This window comes from Leptonychotes weddellii, unplaced genomic scaffold (assembly GCF_054177405.1).
Source record: "Leptonychotes weddellii isolate Sample4059 unplaced genomic scaffold, ASM5417740v2 HiC_scaffold_2522, whole genome shotgun sequence".
Lineage (NCBI taxonomy): Eukaryota > Metazoa > Chordata > Mammalia > Carnivora > Phocidae > Leptonychotes > Leptonychotes weddellii.
In genome coordinates, this window is record NW_027843589.1 from 1 (window position 1) to 7,624 (window position 7,624).

The 7,624-nt window shown below is 34.5% G+C and overlaps 1 non-coding gene across 1 annotated transcript; it reads right to left on the reverse strand.

Annotated features, from left to right (window-relative positions):
- Positions 1-5,348: 5,348 nt before the first annotated feature.
- LOC115939413 (U6 spliceosomal RNA) lies at positions 5,349-5,455 on the reverse strand. The gene has a single exon (XR_004074230.1). It is a non-coding gene; the product is annotated as a U6 spliceosomal RNA (small nuclear RNA).
- Positions 5,456-7,624: the final 2,169 nt, after the last annotated feature.

Here is a 7,624-nt window from a genome sequence, read left to right on the forward strand (position 1 = left end):
TGGAAAAATGTCTGTTCATGTCTTCAGCCCATTTCTTGATTGGATTCTTTGTTCTTTGGGTGTTGAGTTTAAGAAGTTCTTTATAGATTTTGGATACTAGCCCTTTATCTGATATGTCATTTGCAAATATCTGGGAGAGAGAGAATCTTAAGCAGACTCTACACCCAGCATTGATGTGGGGCTTGATCTCACCACCCTGAGATCATGACCTGAGCTGAAATGAAGAGTGGGACCCTTAACCAACTGAGCCACCTGGGTGCTCCTAAAATATTTTTAATTAGAAGTCAAGTAAAATCAACAATTAACATTATAGCTTAAAAAATTAGAATGTAGTAGATACTCTCACTTTATTCCTGAAACTCACCCTGTTTTGCATCCTATTCTTGAAGCTCCTCCTCAAGTCATTTGCAGCATGTTTAATAAGGGGTAAGTATGGGAGTACAAAATAAATTGATATTTAAGAATCAAATGAACATCACTGATAGCTCAGAGATGGAATGAAGGTCAGGGTTTTCTATTGAGCATCCTACTTAATAACAAAACAGTATGTTATAACTTGATGTGTCTTCTTGGTTGATAGGAAGATAGGGCTTTGGGGAAGGATGCTGTTAAGAATGACCTGGAGGCTTTCAAAAAGCTTGTAAGCATGTAATGGATGCTTAATAAATATCAGTTGAAAAAATGAACAAAAGTTGGGTTGACAAAAGTTGAAGAAGTTTAGAAAGAGATAGTATCAGGATATGGATTTCAGTTTTGGCATGTTAGTTTCAAGTTCCAGCAGATAATCCAAGTGGAGGTATTATTTTGAAAGTTGGAGATGTGGCATTGATGATTGGGAGAGAGTCAGGGCTGAATTAGGATTAGTAAGACTCTCAGACAGAGATGAGACCAGAAGCCAAGAAGGGGTAAATTTTCTGAGACAAGAGCTGTAGGGATAAGAGAGAAACTAAGAATTGAGTCATGGACATGTCCTGTAATTAGATATTGTTTAGGTATCTCTGGCAGGTGAAAAAAACATTCAGTTAAAAACTATGGCAATTTTGGGGCTGCCTGGGTGGCTCAGTTGTTAAGCATCTGCCTTCAGCTCAGGTCATGATCCCAGGGCCCTGGGTTCGAGCCCCGCATTGGGCTGCCTGCTGGGCGGTAAGCCTGCTTCTCCCTCTCCCCCTGCTTGTGTTCCCTCTCTCGCTGTCTCTCTCTCTCTCTGTCAAAAAAAAAAAAACAAAAACTATGGCAGTTTTAATATCCTGAATATGTTTTCTACACAGCAAGATATCTTTGGTACCAAAACAAACTTGCCATTTTCCAGTCTTGAAAATTATGTATGCCTTCACAAAACTATAATTTTTTCTCTAAAAAATGTTTTCTTCCACATGATACTAAAATAAGAGGGTAATTCTTATCTTAGCTACTTACACATTTTCTTTGATTGGAATATTTTATAAAATTCTGTTTTTCTTCTGTTATGCACCTAAATCCCAAAAGTTTGCTTTCTGAATGTGGCTTAATATTTGGCATCCAGTTTTTATGTGTTCTTCATCTTAAACTAATAAACAGATACCATACTTGCACTATTTATTTGAAAATTGATGGGCGTGTCACCAGAAATGAGAATTGTGATAATAGACATTATTATGAAAGCTAGTTAATCCTAATATTATCAATCAAAATGTGGAACTTTTTAAATAAAATAATTTTTTCTTAGAAATACCAGCTTACCAATAATAGTGATTTTTTTTTCCATAGAGAGAAACAGGACTACAAATAGAAATAAATGACCTTGTAAAACGGAAGATTGCGGTTGATGAAGAAAATGCTTTCTTAAGGAAAGAATTCGGCGACTTGCAGAAGAAATTTAAAGATAAAAGTCAAGAAGTTAAGGTGTGCGGGACGCCTGGGTGGCTCAGTCGTTAAGCGTCTGCCTTCGGCTCAGGTCATGATCCCAGAGTCCTGGGATCGAGCCCCGCATGGGGCTCCCTGCTCCGCGGGAAGCCTGCTTCTCCCTCTCCCACTCCCCCTGCTTGTGTCCCCTTTCTCGCTGTGTCTCTCTCTGTCAAATAAATAAATAAAATCTTTAAAAAAAAAAAAAGCCTTTCTTTAAAAAAAAAAAAAAGAAGTTAAGGTGTGTTGGCTTGTACATAGTTTTACAGCACTGTTGCTTTGAAGTCCTACTTTAAGCTTTGTCAGCCTCTGTGGCACAGAAAGTGACAAGCTTGGAGGAAAAATTGCCTTAGGCCCTGCTGTACCACACAGTTTTCTCACATGCAAAAACTGAGAAAGATGCTTTAAAGATAAGACTCCAAGCTTTATAACTTTCCGATAAATAGTTAATGATGGAAATGGAGCTAAGAAAGTAGGAGTGTGAATATGTGGCTTCTTGTAATTAGATTCTGATGGGACTGGCATTATTAATTGATAAAACCCAGGTCTGGGAGGATATGTCTGTGTGGGTCTCAAAAATAGCTGGGGACAGCATCAAAGGCAGCTTGATCAATTAATGGGCTCTTTGCAAATGTGTACTCATCAAAGCTGTCATCCAGTGAAAAAATATGACCCATCCACCTGCATGAAAAGAGGCCAATAAAAGTATACAGGTGACCTTGGCCATCAAATATAGAAGAAGCTGCTGTGAGGGTAAAACTGTACAGTTTATATTTGCTGATTAGTTCTCACCTTTTTTTTGTTTTGTTTTGTTTATCGGCCCTTGTGGTACTGTTCTACAGGACACTAAGGAGTGTGTACAGAATAAGGAAGAGCAAAACAGACTGGTTATAAAAAATCTGGAGGAGGAAAATGAGAAATTAAGTACCCACTGCGCTGACCTGCTAAATGACCTGGAGAAACTGAGGAAGCAAGAAGCACATTGGAGAAAAGAAAAACATAGCATTGATGCAAAAATAAAGGTATGCAGTGAGAGTGTAGAGAATGAGAATAATGCCGTTATTTCGGATCTAACTTCTTATAGGAAGTTTATTACATGTGATTTTCTTTAAATAACAAGTTATATATTCAAATCCACCAGTGGGGACCAGCATTAATTTATATTCCTTCACTTAACGACCCACAGCTTTTTAAAAATTGATGTTGCAAAGCAGGAAACTGACTTCAAATAGTTATCTAAAATGTAATCATTAAAAAATAAAGGCTGTAGCATTTTGAAATGAAACATGTTTTGAAAAAACATATTTAGAATCATGAGGTTTGACTTTTTTCAGTTAGAGCTTAAATTTATAAATATAGCTAGAATTCATTACAATAGAGTTTTAAGAATGTATTTTCCAGGTCTTTTAAAAAATAAAATGTGAAAAAAGCACAAAGCAATTGAAAAATACTCATATGTGTTTTGAAGATGGTGCTTTTCTTTGGCGTGAGAGGGCCTCATTCATAGTCAGATTTTATTTTCGTAGAAAATAAAAGGTACAATCGATTTTTGTACTATGTCCATCAGTATTTTTCAAAATAATACTTTTTTGGTGGCTTTCTCTTTGTCTTGAGAATGTTTTTGCTAAATTTTTTTTTCCATTGAATTTCAGGTTTCTTTTTTACCACAGATTTTGTTGAAAAGGCCAGAAACAAATTTTCATGCTAGTAAATATGATAGTGCCTCTCTGTATGCACACATAAAGAGGATATATAAATACACACATGTATATATATAGCTACTAAAATGTACTAAGTATGGATATGTGTGTATGTGTGTATGATCATTTCACAGGTGAAGGGATATGTATTTCTGAGTGTGTGAATCAGTTCATTTCACATATTTAAGGAAATACATTAAATCTTTTAGTGTATCATCAGGGAACAACTGAGCCATTGGGAGAATTGAATTCTGGTGCATTTGTTTTCTGAACTTTTATGTCAGTTTCTGCTTCCCTGCAACCTTTAAGCAGTTTGGTAGTGTGATAAGGGTGAATGGTACTTCCTTATGTTAATTCATAGGTACATGAGTATTTGATGAAACTTTTCATATCATTGATGACTGTTTGCCACTTAAATAGTTCATTATGTGATTTGCTGTGATTTTTAGTTCTATGACTTTTTTTTAATTGGGGAGTATGTCTTATTAATTTGTAGACATTTTTTATTTATTCTGGGTAGTAATACTTTGTTATATATATTACAAGTACTTTCTGTTCCATGAATCTCAAGTAAGGTGAATTGGATTTTGAAAAGTTTGTGGATCTAGAAAGAGTACATTTTATTATTCTCTAATGTTTTTGCATTAGGAATCTTATATGCTAAAGTTTTCCCTATTCCAAAGTCTGTAATCTACTTAGAATTTATTTTGGGGTATGTTGTTTCACACCATTTATTCAATAGTTTATTGATTTCTGATGCAATCTCTCTCACAGCTCAAAGTGTTCATGTGTGTGTAGGTTTGTTTCTGGACATCTTATTATTTTCATGGTTTTAGGTATTGTAGTTTTGTAATTTGACCCATTATTTGGTAGGGAAATCTGCTTCTTTATTCTTATTTTTGTAAGTCATGAGCCCTATATGTGCTTCTTCATTATCTTATAATATTTAAGAACTATTTTGTTACTGGGGCACCTGGGTGGCTCAGTTGGTTGAGTTCTTGATTTTGGCTCAGGTCGTGATCTCTGGGTGTGAGATTGAGTCCCGCAAGGTGCTCTGCGCTCAGCAAGGAGTCTGCTGGAGATTCTCTCTCTCCCTCTCCTCACATGCATGCACATTCTCTCTGTCTCTCTCTCTCTCTCAAATAAATAAATCTTAAAGAAAAGGAATGATTGGGCGCCTGGGTGGCTCAGCTGATAAGTGTCTGCCTTCGACTCAGGTCATGATCCCAGTGTCCTGGGATCGAGCCCCGCATCGGGCTCCCTGCTCAGCGGGAAGCCTGCTTCTCCCTCTCCCACTCCCCCTGCTTGTGTTCCCTCTCTCTCGCTGTGTCTCTCTCTGTCAAATAAATAAATAAAATCTTTAAAAAAAAAAAAAAAGGAATGATTTTATTAGTTTTACTGAAAAATTCTGTTAGAAAGTAGATTGGAACCACACTTAGTTTATGAATTAATCTTGGGAGAATTGTGACCCTACTGTTCATGTATGTGGAATAAGATTTTGTAATTTTCTTAAAATGGCATTGTCCACTGTTATTAGATTTATTCCTAGCTACTGATATTATTGTAAAAAAGATTGTGTAATGGTAAGTAATATTTTAATTATTTCTGGAAGGCAGGATTGATACTGATTTATCTTAGCCTTCTTTTCAATAATTTTTTCTAATTATCTTACTAATTCTAAAAATGTGTACATTTTCTTGATTTTTCTACATTATTAAGAAAACTTTGCATCTTTCTGTCCTTTCTAAAATATTAATTGGCATAAATTCACATTTAATCCATTTAACGAATTTGCGTGTCATCCTTGCGCAGGGGCCATGCTAATCTTCTCTGTATTGTTCCAATTTTAGTATATGTGCTGCCGAAGCGAGCACACATTTAATCCATTTAAAATTCACAATCCAAGTGCACTAGTTTTTAGTTTATGCAGAGTTGTACAGTTATTACCACAATTACTTTTAGAACATTTTCATTATTTGAGAAAGAAACCCTGTAACCTTTAGCAATCACTCTGTATTTACCCTTTCACCCTGCATCCCTTGATAACCAGTGATCTGTTTTCTTTTTCTATAGATTTGTCTATTCTAAACATTTCATATAAATAAAATCATAGTATATGGTCTTTTGTGACTGACTTCTTCTACTTAGAATAATGTTTTCAGTGTTTATCCATGTTGTAGCATGTATCAGTACCACGTTCCTTTTCATTGTTGAATAATATTCCATTACATAGCTATCCTACATTTTATTTATTTATCTCCAGTGGATGGACATTTGTGTCTTCAGTGATGTTGCTATGACCATTTGTGTACAAGATTTCGTGTATACATACATATATTTTTATTTCTTTTAGGTACATGCCAAGGATTGAGATTACTGTGTCACATGGTGAACTGTTTTTAAGCTCTTGAGGAACTGTCAGACTGTTTTGAAAAGCAGCTGTACCACTTTACATTGTAAACAGCAGTGTGTGGGGGTTCTGATTTCATTTTGTTCTCATCAACACTTGTTATTGTCTGCCTTTTTGATTTGTTTTTGTGGATATGAAGTGGTGTCTCATTTGATTTGCATTTCCCTGATGGCTGATGATGTTGAGCATCTTTTCATATGCTATTGGCTATTTGTCTATTTTTTAAGAAATGCGTTATTTCATTCCCTTTACATATACTTCTGGATACAAGTCTCTTTTCAGCTATATAATTTGAAACTATTTTCTTCAATTCTTGGAGTTGTTTTTACTTTATTAATGGTGCTTTTGAAGCATAAAAGTTTTAAATTTTGATAATTTATCTTTCTAAATTTTGATAATTTATTTTTCTAAATTTTGATAATTTATCTTTCTTTTGTTACCCATGCTTTTGGTGTCATATCTGAGAAACCATTGCCTAATCAAAGATCAAGAAGATGGACACCTATGTTTTCTTCTAGAAGAGTTCTTCTAAGAGTTTTATAGTTTTATATCTTTTACTTAATTCTTTGATCCATTTTGAGTTAACTTTTTAATACAGTGTTTGACGGGAATCCAACTTCATTCTTTTGCACGTGTTATTCAGTTGTTCAAACACCATTTGTTGAAACAGACTATTCTTCCCCACCCCATCCCCCTCACTGCTACTGCCTTGGCATGTTTATTGAATATCAATGGACTATAAATATAAGGGTCTATTCTGGACCTCTCTTCTGTCCATTTGATTTATGTATTTATCCTCATGTCTGTGCCACACTGTTGATTATTGTAGATTTGTAATAGATTTTGAAATTGGGATATGTGTATCATCCAGATTTTTTATTCTTTTTTTTTCAAAATAGGCTATTTTGGATCTCTTGCATTTCCATATGAGTTTTAGAATCATCTTTTCCATTTCTTACAAAAAAAGCAAGTTGGGTTTATTTTGATAGAGATTGCATTGAATCAGAAGATCAATTTGGCAAATATCACTATCTTAGCAATATTATAACTTCTACTCCATCAACATGGGTTGTTTCATTTTCTTAGGTCTACTTTAATTTCTTTCAGTAATGTTTTGTGGTTTTCAGAGTATCATGATGCACTGCTTTCCAGAAGTATTTGCACTTCTTTGGGGATGTATTATTCCTTTTTTTTAGTGGCATTAATTTCTTTTTTTTTTTTTTAATTTAAATTCAATTAGCCAACATACAGTACATCATTAGTTTCTGATGTAGTGTTCAGTAATTGATCAGTTGTGTATAACACCCAGTGCTCAGTTACATACTATTCCTAAATATTTAATTTTTACTCTATTCTAAGTGGAATTGTTTCTTCATTTCCTAATGTGTAGGTATATAATTAACTTTTATATAGTGGTCTTATAGCCTGCAGCCTTGTTCAATAAGGTTGATTCTTTAGGATTTTCTATATGTAAGGTCATGTCATCTACAAATAGAGATAATATTACTTCTTCTTTTCCAATCTGGATGCCTTTTATTTCATTTTATTGCCCATTACCCTGGCTAGAATCTCTAGTATATAGTTGAATAGAAAAAAAGAGTAGACATCTGTGTCTTGTTTCTGATCTCATGGG